The sequence below is a fragment of the Sminthopsis crassicaudata genome, chromosome 6 (assembly GCF_048593235.1).
Source record: "Sminthopsis crassicaudata isolate SCR6 chromosome 6, ASM4859323v1, whole genome shotgun sequence".
NCBI classification, from domain to species: domain Eukaryota; kingdom Metazoa; phylum Chordata; class Mammalia; order Dasyuromorphia; family Dasyuridae; genus Sminthopsis; species Sminthopsis crassicaudata.
In genome coordinates, this window is record NC_133622.1 from 94,379,689 (window position 1) to 94,399,671 (window position 19,983).

At 34.5% G+C, this 19,983-nt stretch overlaps 1 long non-coding RNA gene across 1 annotated transcript in view; it reads left to right on the forward strand.

Moving 5' to 3' along the window:
* Positions 1-19,983, forward strand: part of LOC141545865 (uncharacterized) — a 55,888-nt gene that overhangs the window by 20,641 nt on the left and 15,264 nt on the right. Inside the window, exons 2-3 of the long non-coding RNA XR_012483163.1 lie at positions 183-351; positions 12,043-12,218. This is a non-coding gene — a long non-coding RNA (uncharacterized LOC141545865). The remainder of the gene's footprint in view (positions 1-182; positions 352-12,042; positions 12,219-19,983) is intronic.

The following is a 19,983-nucleotide window of genomic DNA, read 5'->3' on the forward strand; positions in this document are numbered from 1 at the left end:
GAATTAAGAAAACTCTTTAGTTTCTACTCTCAAGGAATTCAGTGTAATAGGGAAGAGGATAGGCAAACAATTATGCACAAATGTGCTATAGGTAGAATAAACTAGAGTTAATTATCAGAAAATGTGCTAGCAGTTGCATTTCAGTTTTTAAACCAAGCACCTCCTATTTTTGTTATTTGCAGGAGAAAGATTCCCTTGGATGTGGACATTGAAAGCCTGAATTTGAGCCTCAGCTGCAAGCCTGAATTGCTTTGTGATATCAGGCAAGACAATTAACCTCTCTGAGACCTAGACCCTTTGCTTTTAAAGTGGAGCTCATTGTACTGATGCTACTAATCTCCCAGGATTCTGGTGAGGAAAATGCTTTGTAAACTTTAAGGTATACTTATTGCTATATGCAAACTATTATAACGTGGAGGATCCTATCATTGCACCATTCATGGAGACCTCTGAGCATTTTAGTGTGGCCTTATCAGCCCTTAGAGCTATGGTTAACTTTTAGTTAATATACTAAGGCTATCATTATCAAATATGGTACACATTAAATGTCTCACCGTGCTGCCAGCAGTGTATATAAAGTGAATCAAAGAGACTTGATTTTTAATAGGCACTGCTATAGCAATAGGAACAAAAGTCTAACCGTACTTTACCCCAATTCTCTTAGATGGGAAAAAGAAAATGGGACTTGGTTAGATTTTCCTCCTTAATTGTCTGGAATTCTTTAAAAGATAAAATTTTGTACTTGCACATAAGTCATTCATGAATAATAATAATTAGAGACTGTACTGTGACTTGAATGAGGCCAAAGTAAAGAGCATTAAGTCCCTCAAGCATATTTCTCACTTTATGTGACCAGTAGATATTTTAAATTGTAGCTTTTTTTCCCATCAGTGTTTTTCATTCTTGAGAACAAGGGAAATGCTGCAGGATGAGATGGTGAGAAAAGTTAGAGGAAACAATAGTAATGAGTCACAATGAAGGTCTGGGCTTCAGATATTCCCATGCTAATAAGTCTGCTTGCAAAGGAAGACGCAAAATAAGATGTGAGCCAAATCCAAAGGGTGTTTAAAAATATTATAGTAGCCAGAAAAAAGCTCAATTTTTAAAAAGCAAATTCACCACCCAGCACATTACATATTGCATGATTTCCTTGAATTATAGTTGTGTGAAAATGATTTTGTCGCAGATTGGATTCACTGGCTGCTTCCTTTTCTAGGAGGTCTCACAATTCATTTTCCTCTTTTTCAAGAGTAGAGGCACCTTTCAGGGTTCCTACTCACTGTAATATTCATCTTCATATCTGTAGCTCACTGCATCTAGCACAAACTACCGGGAGCAACGATAACGCATTTTTATTTGCTTTTGTCCCCCCTTCACCTCACACATTTCTGATAAGGGAAGCAGGGGAGGCTTTAGAACAATGTAACATGAGTTTATGCTGACAAATGGCTTTTCTTTACTGGGAGAAGATCTAGTGATAACCTCATGTTTACCAGTGTTCTAGATGGTCAGAATTCTGAAATGGCTTTTTTTTTTTTTTTTTTTTTTTTTGCTGAGGCATTTGGGATCAAATGACTTGTGACTTGTCCAGGGTCATAGAGCTAGGAAGTGTTAAGTGTCTGAGTTCAGATTTGAACTCAGGTTGTCCTGACTTTAGGGCTGGTGCTCTATACGCTGTACTACCTTAAGTTGCCCCACAAATGGGCTTTCTTTTGGGCATGATGGGAAAATTTTTGAGCTCCAAAATGAAAATGTATTTTCTCTTAAAGAAACAGGACTTTCCCCTCTTGCTACTAACCTCTCCTTTCCATATAAGGATCTTTTTTTTTTTTTAATATTTTAATAGTTTTTATTTACCAGATATATGCATGGGTAATTTTACAACATTGACAATTGCCAAACCTTTTGTTCTAATTTTTCCTCTCCTCCCCGCCCCCGCCCCAGATGGCAGGTTGACCAATACATGTTAAATATGTTAGAGTATAAATTAAATACAATATATGTACACATATCCAAACAGTTGTTTTGTTGTACAAAAAAGAATCGGACTTTGAAATAGTGTACAATTAGCCTGTGAAAGAAATCCAAAATGCAAGCGGACAAAATTAGAGGGATTGGGAATTCTATGTATTAGTTCATAGTTATCTCCCAGAGTTCTTTTGCTGGGTGTAGCTGGTTCAGTAAGGATCTTTTTTTTTTATTTTTTTTAAATGAACTGAGCATTAATTATTTTTTTAACACACACTGTCAACTAAAGAAATTAAGATGCTAGATGTTTTTAAAAATAGTGATTTTTAGTTCTAGTGATGGTTTTTCTTTGAAAAACCATTTGGGTCAGATCTCGATTTTATTGAGGTGATCAACTTCTGATGAGGAAAATTCCTTCTACCAATGCAGAATAAGAACTACATTGCAGTCTATAATTTTAGACGGTTAACTAGGGCATTGAGAACTCAAGTGCTTTGTTCAGGTCACATAGCCTTTATACATCAGAGGTAAGATTTGAACCAAAGACTTTTCAGTTCCAAGGCCACTTTTCTATATTGTGTCTTAGAGATGATTGAGTTCAGTTTTCTTACCTGTAAAATGTTGCTAATAATCTTTTCTTGTTAATAATCTTTTTGCTATTTCACTCATCTAACAGAATAATAGGGAAGAAAGTTATTTTTGATCTTAATTTAAAAATTGACATCTTTTGTTTTTATATAACAGATAGCTTTAATAAGTTGTCATACCTCCCCCCCCCAATGCTAAGCAATAGTATAAATAGCAAATCTAAAAATGCTGCACTAGTCTTCCTTTTCCTCCCACTCCCCACAACTAATTCCATGTGACAATAAGACTAAGGATGATAAAAGATGGCCCAGTGGATATAGTGTTGGATGTGAATTCAGGAAGACTCATCTTGTGTGACCTTGAGCAAGTCATTTAATGCTATTTGTCTCAGCTTTTAAATTTGCAAAAATGATTTGCAGAAGGTAATGGCAAACTACTCTAGTATCTGCCAAGAAAACGCCAAATGGGGTCATGAAGAGTCAGGCATGACTGAAAAACAACTGCATAACACAATGCTTTAAGGTTTACAAAGGACTTTCTTTACTGTTATTCTATTAGATGGATGAAATAGTGAAAAGATTATTAGCAACATTTTGTAGATTAGAAAATTGAAGTTTGGCAAACAGGAGCACAGGAACATAGATTTAAAGTTGATAGAGACTTTAGAAGCCATTTAGTCCCACTCTCTCATTTTATAGATGAGGAAATTGAACCCCAAATTGCTGAGGTCAGTCATACAGGAAGTATATAATAGAGTAAAGATTCAAACTCAGGTGCTCCAACCCCAAGTGCAGTATTTGTTCCATTGTGCCAGCGCTAGAAAGTATATTTTTTTATTGTTTTCTTTGTTTTTCTGCTTATACATGTATATTAATTTTTTAAAATACACATTTCTTTTGGGAGATAAAAATCATAACAGAAAGGAAAAACCATGAGAGAAAAAAACAGAACAAAAGGGGAAAAAATGGGAATATAGCATGTGTTGACTTATATTAATTCTCCATAGTTCCCTCTCTGGATGCAGATGGCATTTAAAAACCATATTTCTAATCTGCAATTGCTGAAGCACCAGTGGGCATTGCAGAACCCACAGATTGCTGAGTGATGTCCCCTTTTGCCACTTGCTAAGTAATGGGAGGTTGGAGGCATTTAGCTGAGGTTTGGACATTCCAAAATGGGGCACTGCTCTGAAATTCCTAGTATGGTTTAGGTGTGATAGATACTCTTAGACATTTTTTCAACTTTGTCAATACTTTTTTGAGTCATGTGAAGCCCCCCAAATGTCTTCTGGTGAAATAGGAAATACTCATCATTTATGCTATACGTAGAATTACCCAATTATAGGGGTAATTTTAAGACCACATCTAACTTACTTCTCCTTTATCAAAAACTCTTGGAGAAAGTTGTTACTTTTCCTCAGGATTCTCATCGTTTTCAAGGCAGTTCTGTCATACTAGTAAGAATCATATGCATTATTGAATTTCCTTTTATTTATTCCTTTACCTCTGTAATATCCTTAACCTGCTTAACTAATACTCCCTGTTGAACAGAGAACAAGGAATAGTAGTTCCTCCCTTCCCCCAAATAAATACAAAAAAAGGAGGTTACAAATGAACTTGATTGAAATAGAAAATCTCAACTTTTTTTTTATCCATTTGTATTTTTATCTTGTTTTACACTGAGAATGTAACATGATCAATTTACTCATCCTTAAAGTAAAAATTCTGATTCTGAACAAACAAGAAATATATTTTTATTTTATTTTGACATATCATCATTAGCAACAAAGCATCAGCAAAATCCATTTGGGAATTTGGGTGGCAGCATACTATAAAAGAACAAAGACTTTGGAGTCAGAGGATTCCCAACTGGTTTCTTCAATTTAATAGTCATGTTACTTTAGGCAAGTTATTTCTTGTCTCTGGATTTCAATTTCTTCATCTATAAAATGAAGTAATTGAACTGGAGGGTTGCTGACATACTTTCTAGCAATAAATCAATGATCATACCATCTCTTATGTCCAATTATATATAATATGATCCTGAAAGTAAATTTAAAAATCCACTTAGTTATTCCATAAAATAAATTCAAGTGGATAATATGCATAGATTTAAATTTTTTTGTTTCAAGTTGCATTTGAGAATACTATTGCTTTATTATATTTTGCTGCTAGACAGTTTCCAAATATCTCCAAATTCTTCCATCTCCCACACCTTCCCCAGTGAAAAGTTAAATTGTTTATCTAGTAATTGCAACTGGATACAGTAGATTATTAGGGCTGTGGCCAGCATTTTCCCTTAGGGTATGTATCACAACACTAACTCTTTGGCATAGGCAATCAAGGCTACTGCTTTCACAGACCACATTGTTTCTTGGAATTTTTTTTTTTTTTCAGTTCAGGAATCTTATTTGATTTATGTTTTCTTGGATCATGAAATTATTACTTCATATCTGAGAGTTCTCACTGAATCAAATCAACCCAAAATTCCCAGTGGATTTCCTTTAGATTTGAAAGATGTGCAAAATAAATACTTTGCCCACAAAGTTCTCTTGCATGCTTCATTTTGTCAAAGACATGAACGTCCTTTCTTGATGGCTAGGCAAACACAAGTCAGGATACATCTGATCAAAGTAGAAAGGCTGTGAGAATAGCACAGTAACCAACAGATAACTTTTGTTTAAAAATCTTCATAGCTAAGGTCAGAGAAACTTCTTGTTATACTATATGGTGAATTTTTCCAGTCTCAGAAATTCAGTAAGAGGTCTTATACATGGTAGGGAAGGGCTACAATCTTCATTGTCAGAGGGATGAAATCATAGATCCTTGACATAATGAAACAATGAACACTATGCATACTCATAGGTGTCTACACTTGTATCTACATAGGAGCTACAATGGTTTGGCCAGTTTTACTGAACTATTCAGTCACTCAGGCAACTTTCCCTTTATGGGGTCAATTTATTGTTTGGGTTAACTAAATTGAATCGACTTGTGGAGGTACATACTATGGGCAATGCATGCACCAGGCAATTCCAGTGTTTCCAAATAAGCTTAGTACAAGAAAAATGAAGAACATTTGTCATTGGGAGAATCAGAAAAGATTTTGAGAAGCAAAGAAAAACATTCTAGACACAGAAGACAGGCTTGGCAAAAGATCAGTGGTCAAGTTCAAGAAAAAGATAGAGCTGAATAAGTTAGGAGTCAACTTGTGGAGACTTTTAAATAATCTAAGATTATATATATGTGTGTGTGTGTGTGTGTGTGTGTGTGTGTGTGTGTACATATAAACCTATATATATTTAAACATATGAATGATTTTATTGGTTAACTCAGTTCAATAGACAAGAAACTTTTAAAATGGTATTTTATTTTTTCCTCAATTCCATATCAAGACAATTTTTAGCATTCAGTTTTATAAGATTTTGAGTTCAAATTTTTCTTCCTTCCTCCTGGTATGCAATTTGATATAGGTTATACATATGCTATCATATAAAACATATTTCCAAAATAATCACAATTGTGAAAGAAGGTATAGATTAGTTCAATCTGTACTCAGAGTCCATAGATTCTTTATTTGGATGCTGATAGCATTTTCCTTTGTGAGTCCTTTGTAGTTGTCTTGGGTCATTGTGTTGCTGAGAAGGGCTGTCATTAAAATTGATTATTTTACAATGTTTCTGACACTATATACTATGTTTTGCATCAGTTTGTATAAGTCTTTCCAGGTTTTTCTGAAATCTGTCTGCTCATGATTTCTTATTGCACAATAGTATTCCATTATATTCACATATTACATCTTCAACCATTAACAGTTAATAGGCATCCCCTCAGTTTGTGATATTTTGACCCCATGAAAAGAGCTGCTATAAATATTTTTGTACGTGTAAGCTCATTTTCCTTTTTTATGACCTCTTTGGGATACAATCCTAATAGTGATATTGCTGGATCAATATATATGTAGAGTTTGGTTGCTCTTTTGCTTATTCTCCCGAATTGCCGAATCAGTTCACTGCTCCACCAATGCATTCGTGTCCTAATTTTCCCACATCCTTTACACCATTTACCATTTTTTTCTTTTTTGTCATATTAGTCCACATAAATGCTGCAAGTTGGTACCTTAGAGTTGTTTTAATTTGCGTTTCTCTCATCAAAAGTGATTTGGATCACTTCTTCATACATAGCTTTGATTTCTTCATCTGAAAACTGTCTGCTCATATCCTGGTCATATGACCATTTAGGTCAAAGCAATAAAATTAACCAATTAGGTAATGGCTTGTATAATGTGAGTTCTTTAAAAGCAGAGAATTATTTCGGCCTTTCTTTTTAACTCCAGTGCTTAGCATAGTGCCATGTACATATCAGGAACTAAATGCTTATTGACTTAACTTGAGAAACTAACTCGAATTTCAAAATGAACAATAATGGTTCCAATCTCTCTTTCCAGACAGACTTCATATTTTTCATGCCTTTTTAAACTAAACTGATCTAATTGGTCTTCTCAAATGAGATAATATTTATAAAGTGCTTAGTATCATGTTTTGTATACAGTAGGTATTTTATTAGTGCTTATTCCTTCCCCCCTTTTCTGTACACAATATCCCATCTCCTACCTCTGTTTGCCCTAACTGTCTCCCATGCCTAGAATCTTCTTTCTCCTCTTTTCTGTCTCTTGGAATTTCTAGATTCTTTTAACACTCAGCTTGGATACCACCTCTTATATGAATCCTCATTTAGTCCCTATTCCTCAGCATATAATTTAGATTATAAATCTAAAACTATTTAGATTTTATTTGTTTTGATTTGTATTTATTTATTCCTGTATGTGTTATTTTTCCTCAAAAAGATCTCAGTTCCTTTAGGGCAGAGGCACAATACTTTGTACATGGTAGGAATTTCATAATTGCTTGTGGAAGAAATGAGTCTTTGAATAAATAAATGAAAATAAATGGTCACCAAATTCTATAAGTGAGGGCACTTTCCCCCACGATAAATCACATCCCTTTAGGTGGATCACTGCTCCATTGAAATGGCTTCTTGGAAGAAGCAAAATTGCCTTTGATATCTAAGACATACTGAAAACTGCTAATGCCCCTTTATTGGAAAGATCTTAATGATCAGATTATATCGTGTTTAAGCTGTTTGTGAAATCCTGCAATGCTGATTTTTTTTAAAAGCCTCAAATCAGATTCAATTAGATATTCTTTAATCCTTTTCAGTAGTATTTGGTTCACTTCCTCCCCACCCCCACCTCACACTCATGTAAAAAGAATGCCCTGTTATTGTTTGGTAATCTTTGACCCAATTGGGACAGACTGTGTGCCCCAAGAGTGATGTGTTTTTTGTTTTTGCTATGCTGCATGTATAAACTTATTTATAGTTGCTTCCGTTTTAAAAGAGAACTTTCAATCTTTTTAATCTCTCACGGGATCTGGCAACTCTGAAATATTTACTATATATTTATGTAGTCTCTTTTTTATGTTGGCAGAGAAATACTAATGCCATAAATTTATATGAGGTACATGGGGAAAACCTTACAAATCTGATTTGTCAAGATCTGCTTGCCAAACTCCAATTGATGTTATAATAGATAAGCTTCTGTAAATGCTAACACCTTTGCATTTATATTGGTAACCTGATTGTAGTTTGTTTTTAAGGATGAAGAAGAGATGATGGGGTTATATATGGGTTACCATGGCCTATAAGCCAAACTCTGGGTTCATATAAATGGATTTTAATCTTGGGAATTTCTCACACATTTTTCTCTGTGCCTTTATCCTCTCCTAGGTGTAGAGAATTTGGCTTTTAGGTAAACTTCTATGGGCTCTCAATCCATAGGAAAGAACTCAGGTTAATAAAACATCAAACATAGGATAGTTTTTTTTTTGTTTGTTTGTTTTTTTTAACACCTTAAGCCCCACAAAAGACTCACATCTGAGCACAAAAATACTCAAGTTTACCAGACTTTTCTGGTGGGTCTCCATCTTCTCCTAGTACTTATACTACATTCTAGACTTATATTCTACTCTAGGTGGTTTACCCTTAAAGGTGAATGAATCTGAGTTTGCTAGAATGTTAATCAACCTTTCTCTCCAATGAATTTTCACTTCCCAGGAACATATTCAATCCTCTAGGCTTATTGTACTGACTGGCACCTAATGTTTGTAGAGGCAGGTAGGTAGTACAGAACCCTGAACTTATCAGGGAATCTTTCTGACTTTCCAGTATTCAAATCTATCTTTAGACACCTATTAGCTCTGAAATTCTAGGCAAGTCATTTAATTTCTGTCTGCTTCCTCATTTATAAAATGGAGATTAATAATAGCATCTTCCTCCCTGAGTTGTTATAAGAATAAACTGAGATAATGTTTGTAAAGCACTTTACAATTCTTAAATTGCCATGTAAATGATAGCCATTATTATTATCAAACAAGTTTTATCTAAGCCCAGTTCACATGCCTTAGTGTTTTAGCCTTTTGAGTTCTGTTGTATCTTAAAAGGACAGACTTTCATGCTCTGTTTCAGAAACTAAACTCTCTGAGTTCCAAGTCATTATTTGCCCTTTTTCATGACAAAAGATCACAGGAACATAGGTATGAGAGCTGAAATTTACTTTTTAGTCACTTCATCTACCCTTTCTCTCATCTTAAAAAAAAACAAATCAGTAGGCTGAGGTCCAAGGAAATGATTTGCCTAAAAATCATATAGCAGGCAAGTAAGAGAACCAACATTCCAACTCAATTTCTCATTGCAAATTCAGTCTTTTTTTTTTTTTTTTTTTTTTTACTATGCCATATTATTGTCTACCATATTCATTCACCTGGTGCTCATAAAGCTTTGGTAGCTCCCTCTTGCTTCATTTTAAAATTCAAACTTGTACTTGGCATTCAAAACTCTCCATACCTTTCTAGGATGATTGCATGCTAATCTTTTCATCTAATCATAGTACTTCAGAGTTGAAAGAAATCTCAGCAGGGGCAGTAGGGAGGGAAGAAATAAGTATTTATATAGCACCTACTAAGTGACAAATACTGTGCTAAATACTTTTCATTAATATAATCTCATTTGATTCATATTAGAACACTACTAGGTAGATGCTTATCATTATGTCCATATTACAATTAAGGAAATGGAGGTAGACAGAGGTTGAATGCCTTGCCTAGATTCAAAGCTAGTAAATGTTTGAGAGTAGATTTGAATTATTGATTTTATACCTAGCACCCTATGCAATATATGACCAGGTGCCCTCTAGCCCATTTCATACTGGGGTTAACTTTCCCAGCAAGTCATTATATTGAATTTACTTGAGATCTTTAATGAGGAGGAATCTCCCTCCCCTTGGGTCAGCCCATTCCACTTCTGATGGCTCTAATTGTTTGGACATTATGATTGTTGTGTTTATTTCCTAACATTAAGCTAAAATTATCTTCTTTGCAACTTCTATTCATTTTTCCTGGAGCCAAATATAAGTTTGATTTTCACTTCTCTATGCTCCAGCCAAATTATTACTTTATACCACATGATCCAGTCCTATTTTCTCTTGGTTCCAAGCTTTTGAACTTGAATTTCCCTGTGGGTAGAAAATTTCCCCCTCCTTTCTACTTTTTAAAGTAAGAATTCTTTAAAGACCAACTGAATTGTTATTTTTCCAAGTTCTCCTCAATTTCTATGTTGATGACAAACATCCTTTATAGCTGTTTGTTTTTCACCTCTCCTCAATAGACCATAAGCTCTTTGAGGGGAAGAACTATTATCTCTTCCTCTCTGATGAAAAAGAGCAACTGATCATAGTTCTGGGAAATATATTTCATTTTTTTGTACTTGCTGCCTTTCATAAAAACAAAATTAGATGTAAAAAGAGAATATTGAATTTTAAAAAATTCTAAAATGATTCATAACTCTATAATTTGAAAAAATTATAGGATGACTATATAGTTACTCAACCTTTCTCTAAGTGCTCTAGACGAGGACTCCTTGAACTTTTCCCACTTGTGACACCTTTTTACCTGAAAAATTTTTGTGAGGGTGCAATATATATAAAATAGGTACAAAAATGAAATATTTACTGATAACAAATCATAATTTTGTGACCCTCACATTTACTTACAGGATCACATATAGGGGTTGCAAACTACAATTTAAAAAGCTAGGCACTAAACAACTCTTCAAAACTCTATGCTGTAAAGGAGAGAAGAAGGCCCAGCACTGAACCTTGGGGTATACTCACAGTTGTGGAGTATAATTTTAATGACCATCCAGCAAAGGAGACTGAGAAAGAGAGGTCAGACAGATGCAAAAAGAACAAAGAGAGAGAAGTGTCACAAAAACTTAGAAAGGAGAGAGTAACCAAGAGAGTGATCAACAATACAAAATTCTTTATAGACTGAGAAGGAGAATGAGAAAAGATGTGGCAATTAAGAAATCATTTGTTGGGGGTGGAGGGAGGGAGAGGAAAATTTGGAAAAATGAATACAAGGGATAACGTTGTAAAAAAATTACTCATGCATATGTATTGTCAAGAAGGATTGTAATTATAAAATTAATTAAAAAAAAGAAATCATTTGTTAGTGTGGAGAGAGCAGTTTTGGTTTTAGAAATAAGTGGTTATATTGCAAAGGGTGGAGAAAAGAGTGGAAAGACTATGTTTTTGTAGGTGAAAAGAAGTTCACAGAGGATGATATTAGGATCATTTTTTTTCCCTACAGTATATATGAGGTTAGGGCCTATTATGAAAGAATAGAGAAAGGGGTAATAAGGAAAGCCTAAGGAGAGAAGAGAAGGTTTGGGACAGCCATTGTGGGGAGTGAGATAGAGAATCAGGAAAGAGAAACAGGATCACTTTGCTGCAGTGAGGGCTAACTGATATAAGATAACAGAAATTTGTACCAATCAGAATAATTCAGTAGCACTTAAGAAGAGTAGTAAGGGTAATATAGTGTTGAGATTTGGTAAGGTATAAGTGAAAATAAGGGGCAAGGGATTTGAGGGCTTTAGGGATAACCCTTCTGGGGAAAGGAGAAGGATCTAGAATATGCCCCAACAGAGGAAACAGAATACTGTGCTTCATCATATTAAAAGTCATAGGATGATCAAGGCTCAGAAAAAAGTTATGAAGTAGATCATAGCAAAGTTAGGGCAGTATGAAGTATTCTGAGCAAAACACATTGTGGGGGGAGTCTTAGGGATAAGACTTTTTCTTTTGTGTCCACTTGTCCCAGGATAGCATTTTCTTGTAGTGGTACTATATTTGCTATACTTGACATGGCCAAATTTAATTACATCAATGCCCTCAAGGGCCTTAAAAACCCCTTTTCTAAGGTTAATTCCAGCCCATTTATCCTAAATATTAAACTGTAGCTGGAGGTCACTTTAACTAAATATAAAGGATGTTGTACCTTAACCCTAACATAGTGAATAATTAATCATAGAGGGAGGGATACAGTTCAGACCAAATGAGCTGCTTATTCCAGTTCCATCTTTGTTCAAGTTCTAGGCTACGTGTAAAAAGAAGGAATAACATTGAGTTATTAAGAAACTCTCTTAGGACACACTCAAAATAATGCTGGAGGCAAGTCACAAGTTCAGACAAGGATGTGAATGTGAAAAGTCAGATCTGGACTGTTTGAATGGAACTGGATTATCCCTGAGAAGAAAGAGCATGGGGTATGTTACTCAAAGTTAAAATATTGTATTGGGCCTTTGTTCAATAAAGATAGAGTACTGGGGCCAGAATCAAGAAGATGTGGGCTCAAATCTTACTTCTGACACTTATTTGTGTGACCCTAGATAATCAATCAATCCATAAAGTATTTGTTAACCAGGCACTGTTTGAGTCCTGGGACTACAAAGCCAAGAACAAAATATGTCTAGTTACATACACACACACACATATATATATACATATACATATGTTCATACACAGACATATAAATACATATTCATATATATGCCAGACTTGACCATCACAACTTAGGCTCCTCCTATTTTCCCAGTTTTCTTAGATCTTATTTCTTGCCAATATACTCTGACCCAATCATGCTGGCCTTCTTGCCATTCCCATGCATAAGACATGCCATTTCTCTACCTGGGGCATTTTCTCTGGCTGTCTCCTATGCCTAGACTACTCTTCCTCTTCATTTTCACTAGCTGACTTCTTTTAAGCCTGAACTAAAATCTCATATTTTACAAGAAGTCTTTCCTAACCCCTCTCAATTCTAGTCCCTTCCCCCTTTTAACTATTTCTTATTTTATTTCTATATAGTTTGCACATATCTATTTGCTTGTCATCCACCCCCTTTAAATTATAAGCTCCTTGAAGGCAGGGACTAGTTCTCACTTCTTTTTTGGTATTCCCTAGAGTTTAGCACAGGGTCTGACAAATAGCAGACATTTAAGAAATGCTTATTGATTCACGGACAAAATATACACAAAATAATTTGGAAGAAGGACGCTAATGGTTGAAGGGAATCTGGAAAGGCTTCATATAGGAGATAGTGCTTGGACTGTATTTTAAAACAAGAGAGGGATTTCATAGGATGATGACCAGTCTGAAGGCATGGAGAGAGGAGATAAAAAGTCATTTATGAGCTCCAGAGAGAAGGTTGACTTAATGGGGATCTCAGAATTTCAGGAAGTGGAATAATGTCTGACAAGTCTGGAAAGACAGTTTGAGGTCAGTTGCAGAGGGCTTGAAAAGCTTAACAGATGAATTTATATTTTATCCTTGAGACAACAAGTAGCCATTAGAATTGATTGAATAGGAGAGTGATAAGGTCAAATCTGTACTTATGGAAAATTACTTTGGCAGCAATATAAAGGATGAACTACAATGAAGAGCATCCTAAGGCAAAAGGAACAATTTGGAAACTCTTGAAATAATTTAGCTGGTGATGGCTGTCTGACTTAAGGTTGAAACTGTGGAGTGGAGTGAAGTTAAATCATTTAACCACTTAATTTCATGGTTTCCTTATTTATAAACGTGGGACTTGCTTGATAGAGACTAAGGACTCTTCCATTTCTATCTGTAAACCTATTGAGTATGATGTTACATCATAGATTAGGGTGTGGCTTCAGATCATGGCGATTCTTATGAATAAAGGTGATTTGAATCGATTTTTTTGCTAGAGGGGAGGAACAGGAGTTATGTCCTGAATATTAATGGAATTAAATTAAATTCAGTAAAACTGAATGCTAGTGGCATAGAATTTTGGGAATTTTGTTAAAGACCAGTCCCATGAGTTATTGGGAATGGTAGACATGGTGGAATAGTAAAAAGATATTAAATAACACATTAAGAGACCTGGATTCTAGGTTGGCTACTAATTCACTACATAATATTTAGTGAAACATTTTGCCTTTTTAAAGCCTTAGCTTTCTCAATTGTAAAATTAGGGGATTAATTATTCAAGCTCTGAGGTCCACCCTATCTAATAATCACAGGATTATTTTGTGGAAAGCTCTTGCTGGAAATATTTTAGTGATATGAGTATTTTGTTGATGTTATTATTTTGTAAAAACAGAATAGATTATTGAGTAGATTAGTAAATTCAGAATAAGAAAATCTGGGTTTACTTCTTATCTTTGACATTAAATGGTCAAGCCATTTATCCTTGGTATGCATTAGGCTTACCTACTAAGTTCTACATTGGTAATGATCTGTATTGGTCAAGTATTTCTTCCCTATAAGTTCTCCATGCTGAAAATATCATAGATTCTTTCAATTTTGGTGTATTTATTATTGTAAGGTGGATTATTCTAAGTGTATTATTAGTATAAGCTGGAATAACTTAAATGATTTTATTGAAAGCATTTTTCTGCTGCTAGAAACCTTAGAAGAAGAAAATCTTGAATGATCATTCATTTTTAATATAATTAACCCATAGACAAGTAATAGAAGAGAAATGGAATTTTTCCAATGGGTGGCACCAGGGCCTTAATCATCAGTGAATATATTCAGTATTTTACTTCTCAAGTGGTATGAGTAAGAAATTATAAGTCCATGGTCAATACAGACCCAGCTGGACCATTAGCATTAAGATAGACATTCGTCTTGAAAAGAAATATTTTTAAATGGTTAAGACTGCTTTCCTTAATCTTTTGGTCACCCTGGGAGACAAAAGGAGAGACCTGCAACAGAATTGACTACACTTGTCTTATCCTTCCCGAGACACAAGCGATAATTAGAAGAGGAAGCTAATGATGTCTGAGGAAAGTGGGGGAATTAACTGAAATAGCTAATAGACCATCTGTGTTTTTCCCCCCCTCAAACAGATCTTCTAAAATTTAGAAGTTTAGTAGCTGACACTTACATTTCAAGGTAATAAGTGCTGTGCTTAATTTTATACCCACATCAATGGCAAAGCCTATTTTCAATTTGCCTACTGACAAAATGGTTTTAGTTCTCCCATAGGAAAAAGAAAAAGATTGAGTACTGAGAAGAGTGAACTAGTAGAAAAAAAATGCTATGAGTGCTAGGAAACAAGAGCTGTAGGTTCATCTTTGCTCCTAACCAAATATGTGATCTGGGAAAAATCACTTGGGTGTTTTGTGACTCAGTTTTCCAAACATAGTACCACATTTACATTTGGAAAGGTCTTTGGCAGCCATTTTAATCCAGCTCTCTAATTTTAAAGAATAGGAAACTGAAGCTGAGTGACCTCCTCTAATTAGATTTGGACCCAGGTCCTGTGATTTTGCTTTCCTTTGTACTATGCTGACTTGGTAAAATAATGAATGGCCTGGATATGAAGATGTTTCCAGTTCTTTGGAAGATGAGTGCTATACATAATGAAGAGTTCACCAAAAAAATTTATAGTAACTCACCTTTTAATCAGTTCTCAAGCTTAATAATATTCTTTTATCAACTTCCCTTCAAAATCTCTTTAGGGAATTATTACATTTGTATTATAGGTAAGAACCCTGAAATTATAAGATGTTATGTTACTTTATTTACTCATAATCATAAATGTAGTATCGGGGCCAAATTTGAACTCAGTCCTCCTGATTACAAATTTAGGATGCTACTCAATAATATTGTTCACTAGCATTTTATTTATTTTTTTTCCCTAAACATAGATTTAGGATCACAAGGGACCTTATGGGCTTCCTGTCCAACTCCTCTCAGCTTGTTGATGAGGTATAAGGAATCAATAAGTCAAATCATATAAGCAAACATTGATGAAGTCCTTTTATGTTCTAGGCTGTTGGGAATACAAATAAGCCAGAAAGACAGACCCTATTCTTAATGAGCTTACTTCTTTTTTCCCCCTCAATAGTATTTTATTTTATTTTTCCAATTGGATGCAAAGAGAATTTTCAACTTTCATTTTTGTAAGATTTTGTGTTCTAAAGTTTTTCTCCTTCCCTTATCTCTCTCCTCTCCAAGATAGCAAACATTCTGATATTGGTTATCCATGTGCAATCATTTTAAACATATTTCCATATTTGTCATTTTGTGAAAGAAAAAATCAAAGAAAAAAGGAAAGATCTCTAGAAAGAAAAAAACAAACAAAAAAGGTGAAAATAATATGCTTTGATCCTTATTCAACTACCATCTTCTCTTTCTGAATATGGATGGCATTTCCCATCCCAAGTCAGAATTATCTTGGCTCACTGTATTGCTGAGAAGAATTAAGTCTATCATAGTTGATAATCACATAATCTTGCTTTTACTATATACAATGTTTTCTTGGTTCTGCTCCCTTTACTTAGCATCCATTTATGTAAGTCTTTTCAGGCTTCTGAAATCACCCTGCTCATCATTTCTTATAAAACAAAAATATTCCATTATATTCATATAAACCATAACTTATTCAGTCATTCTCCAGTTGATGGGCATCCACTCAATGATTAATTCCTTGACACCACAAAAAGAGCTGCAACAAATATTTTTGTACATGTGGTCCTTTTCCCTCATTTATGATTTCTTTGGAATATAGACCCAGTGGTGGCAATGCTGGTCCAAAGAATATACACAGTCTTATAGCCCATTGGACATAATACTGAATTGCTCTTCAGAATGGTGGGATCAGTTCACAACTCCACCAAAAATACATTAGTGTCCCAGTTTTCCCATATCTCCTCCAACATTCATCTTTTTCTTTTAGCTAATCTGATAGATGTGAGGTGGTACCTTAGAGTTGTTTTAATTTGCATGTCTCTAATCAATAGTGATTTAGTGTATTTTTATATGGCTATAGATAGCTTAAATTTTTTTATCTGTTTATATTTTTTGACCATTTATCAATTGGGGAATTACTTATATTCTTGTAAACTTGACTCAGTTCTTTATATGTTTTAGAAATGAGGCCTTTGTCATAAACCCTACCTGTAAAAATCATTTTCCAGATTTCTGCTTCCCTTCTAATTTTGGCTGCATTGATTCTGTTTATGCAAAACATTTTTAATTTAATGTAGTCAAAATTATCCATTTTCATATCATAATGTTCTTTAGTTCTTCTTTGGTTAATTAAATTCCTTTTTCTCTCTAACGATCTGATAGAAAAACTATCCCTTGCTCTCTAATTTGCTTATAATATCATCATTTATGTCTAAATCATGAACCCATTTCAATCTTGGTATAATGTGTGAGATGCTGGTTTATGTTTAATCTGCTATACCATTTTCCAGTTTTCTCAGGAATTTTTGTCAAATAAAGAGTTCTTATCTAGAAGTTGAATTCTTTGGGTTTATCAAACAGTAGATTGCCAAAGTCATTGACTACGGTCTTGTGTACCTAACTTATTCCACTGATCTACCACTCTATTTCTTGGCCAGTCCCAAATGATTTTGAGGACTGCCATTTTATAATGTAGTTTTAGATTTGGTACTGTTAGACCACCTTTATAAATTTTTTCATTAATTCTCTGATATTCTTGATCTTTTGTTCTTCCACATGAATTTTGTTATTTTTTTTCTAGCTCTTATGTAATTATTTTGGCAGTTTAATTGTTATGGTACTGAATAAGTAGATTGATTTAGGTAGAATTGTTATTTTTATTGTATGTTTGGCCTATCTATAAGAAATTGATATTTTTCCAATTATTTAAATCTGTCTTTATTTGTAAATGAGCTTATTTCTAATGGGTTTATAAAAATGTGAAAGGAAGCTGAAAAGGAGGAAGGGGAATAAAGACATTTGGTATTGGGGTATTTTAGAAAAACAAAACTTCTGTTTGCAGACAGAGATTATCTATATCCTTCTTAATGGAGGTTCTGAGAGGAGCTATTCAATCAGAGGGAGAGACTGAAAGGGTGAAAAGGACTTCCTGTGGGTGTATTTTAGGGCTAAAAGTGAATTTTTAGGATGAAGAGGTTTCTGGGTAATGATAGTTAAAGAGGAGAGCAGCCTGGAGAATAGTAATATGTCCATCCTCTAAATACTGTATTTCAAAAACCCAGGGAATCACAGACTCATAAACTTAGATCTGAAAGAAACCTTAGAGTTTATCCAGTTGAACACTTATTTTATAAGATGAAGCTTGGATAAGAAGCCCCCTCACTAAATTTTTCAATAACCTATGTGGTCAGAGGCAATGATAATCACTTACTTCATAAGTATAGGCAGACATACAGGTAGATGAAGCACCTTGCCCATGGGAGAGCTAACCATAATATTTCCAACATAAATGATCATTTATAAAATTTATTCTCTTCTTTTACTGCTTATGTGCGCACACAATATAATAAGCCCCATTTTCATTCAATGTGGTGCTCTATATATACTAACTATGCAAAAAGCTCCCAAACAGCTTCAAAGTTAAGGAAAAACAGAGAAGCCAGTTTGGATTGTTATGACTAGAACATTATGATTCCTCCATTATCCCTGTGCAAATGAAAAATGGAACAATAAACAGAATTAAATTGATGTCTATCTATAAGGAAGTCTGATAGGGACTCTAATAATAGCATGTATTTACATAGTACTCATCTTTTTCTTCTAACTAACCTGTTTTATCAATATAAGGAGCTCTTAGAAAAGTTTCTTTTATAGCTCATAGGATCATAGATTTAGAGCTAAAACAGATCACAGAGGCCATTGATTCCTGAGTCCCTGATCTGAGAGATAATAAGGGAAAGTGAACCTAAGAGAAGTTATATGACTTGCTTGGAATCATGTAGAAAGTAAGCTGGAGCTGGTATTTGGGCACAAATCTTGACTCTAAGGTCTTATTGCTTTTAGCATTATGATTTATAAAATGCTTTCCTTATACCTCTGAGATGACAGCCTCATTTTGTATGTGAATGAAATGAATCTCAGAAATGATTTGCCAGTGTACCACCAATACATGGGAGGGAATGGATGAAAGGAAAAGGACTTATTAAGCACTTACTATGTACACAGCATTGTGCTCATGCTAGGAATATAAATAGAGAAAGCTGCTTTCAAGATGTTCATATTCTAATTGAGGGACATAACATAAAAAAGGGCAAATGGAAAAAACTAAAAGTTCTTAGGGTGCAGTAGCATGTCAGATGGCAAGGGCCAGTAGTTCTTTGGTTATGTCAGTAGGTTAGATAGTAGTGTTGAAAGGTCTGAAGACCAGAAGCAAGGCAGATGGTAAGATCTAGTGGTCTTCAGTTACACCGAAGGGAATAGAGACGGTGACATCTCATCCCAGACATGAGAATGGTCTAGCAGCCTGCATAGGTTCTAGTCCTGAGGGTGGAAACAAAAAAGTATAATGCAAGGAGGACAGGGCAATGCTCCAATGAAATAGAATGGTAAGAGATAGGTAGACTTGAAAGTAGGAGACTGGGTTCTCCCATCTGACTAGTATAAACTGTGTGGTCATAAGCAAGTTACTCAGACTCAGTTTCTTCAACTATAAATTGGAGCTAGAACTACTGATATCACCAGACTTGACAGACAGTTGGGCATGAGAGATAGAGAACTCTCTTAGAGTTAGGAAGATATGGTTTTAAGTTGTACTTTTGACATATAGTATGAGCAATTAGGTGGTGCAGTGGATAGAACATTGGGCTTAGAATAAGGAAGACTTATTCATGAGTTCAAATCCTTCTTAGTTACTATCTATGTGATCCTGGTCAATTCACTTAACCATGTTTGCTTCAATTCCTCATCTGTAAAATGAGGTGGAAAAGGACATTGCAAGCCAGTCCAGCTTTTATCTCTGTCCAAAAAAAATCCCGAATATGGTCACAAAGCATGGAATACATGAAAAATGACTGAATGACAACTGACATTTGCTAACTATGTGGTCATGGACAAATCACTTAATTTTTCCATGTCCCAGACAACTCTCTATTACTATAAGATACATATGATTTTCTGATTTATATCCTTGCAGAGGGTTTCTTATTTTTACATCAATGAAATCACAAGTCTAGATTCTGTCTTTCCTTTACACACAAAAAAACAAACAAAAAACAAACCTGAAAAACTTTTTAAAGTGTTGTTATGAGTAAA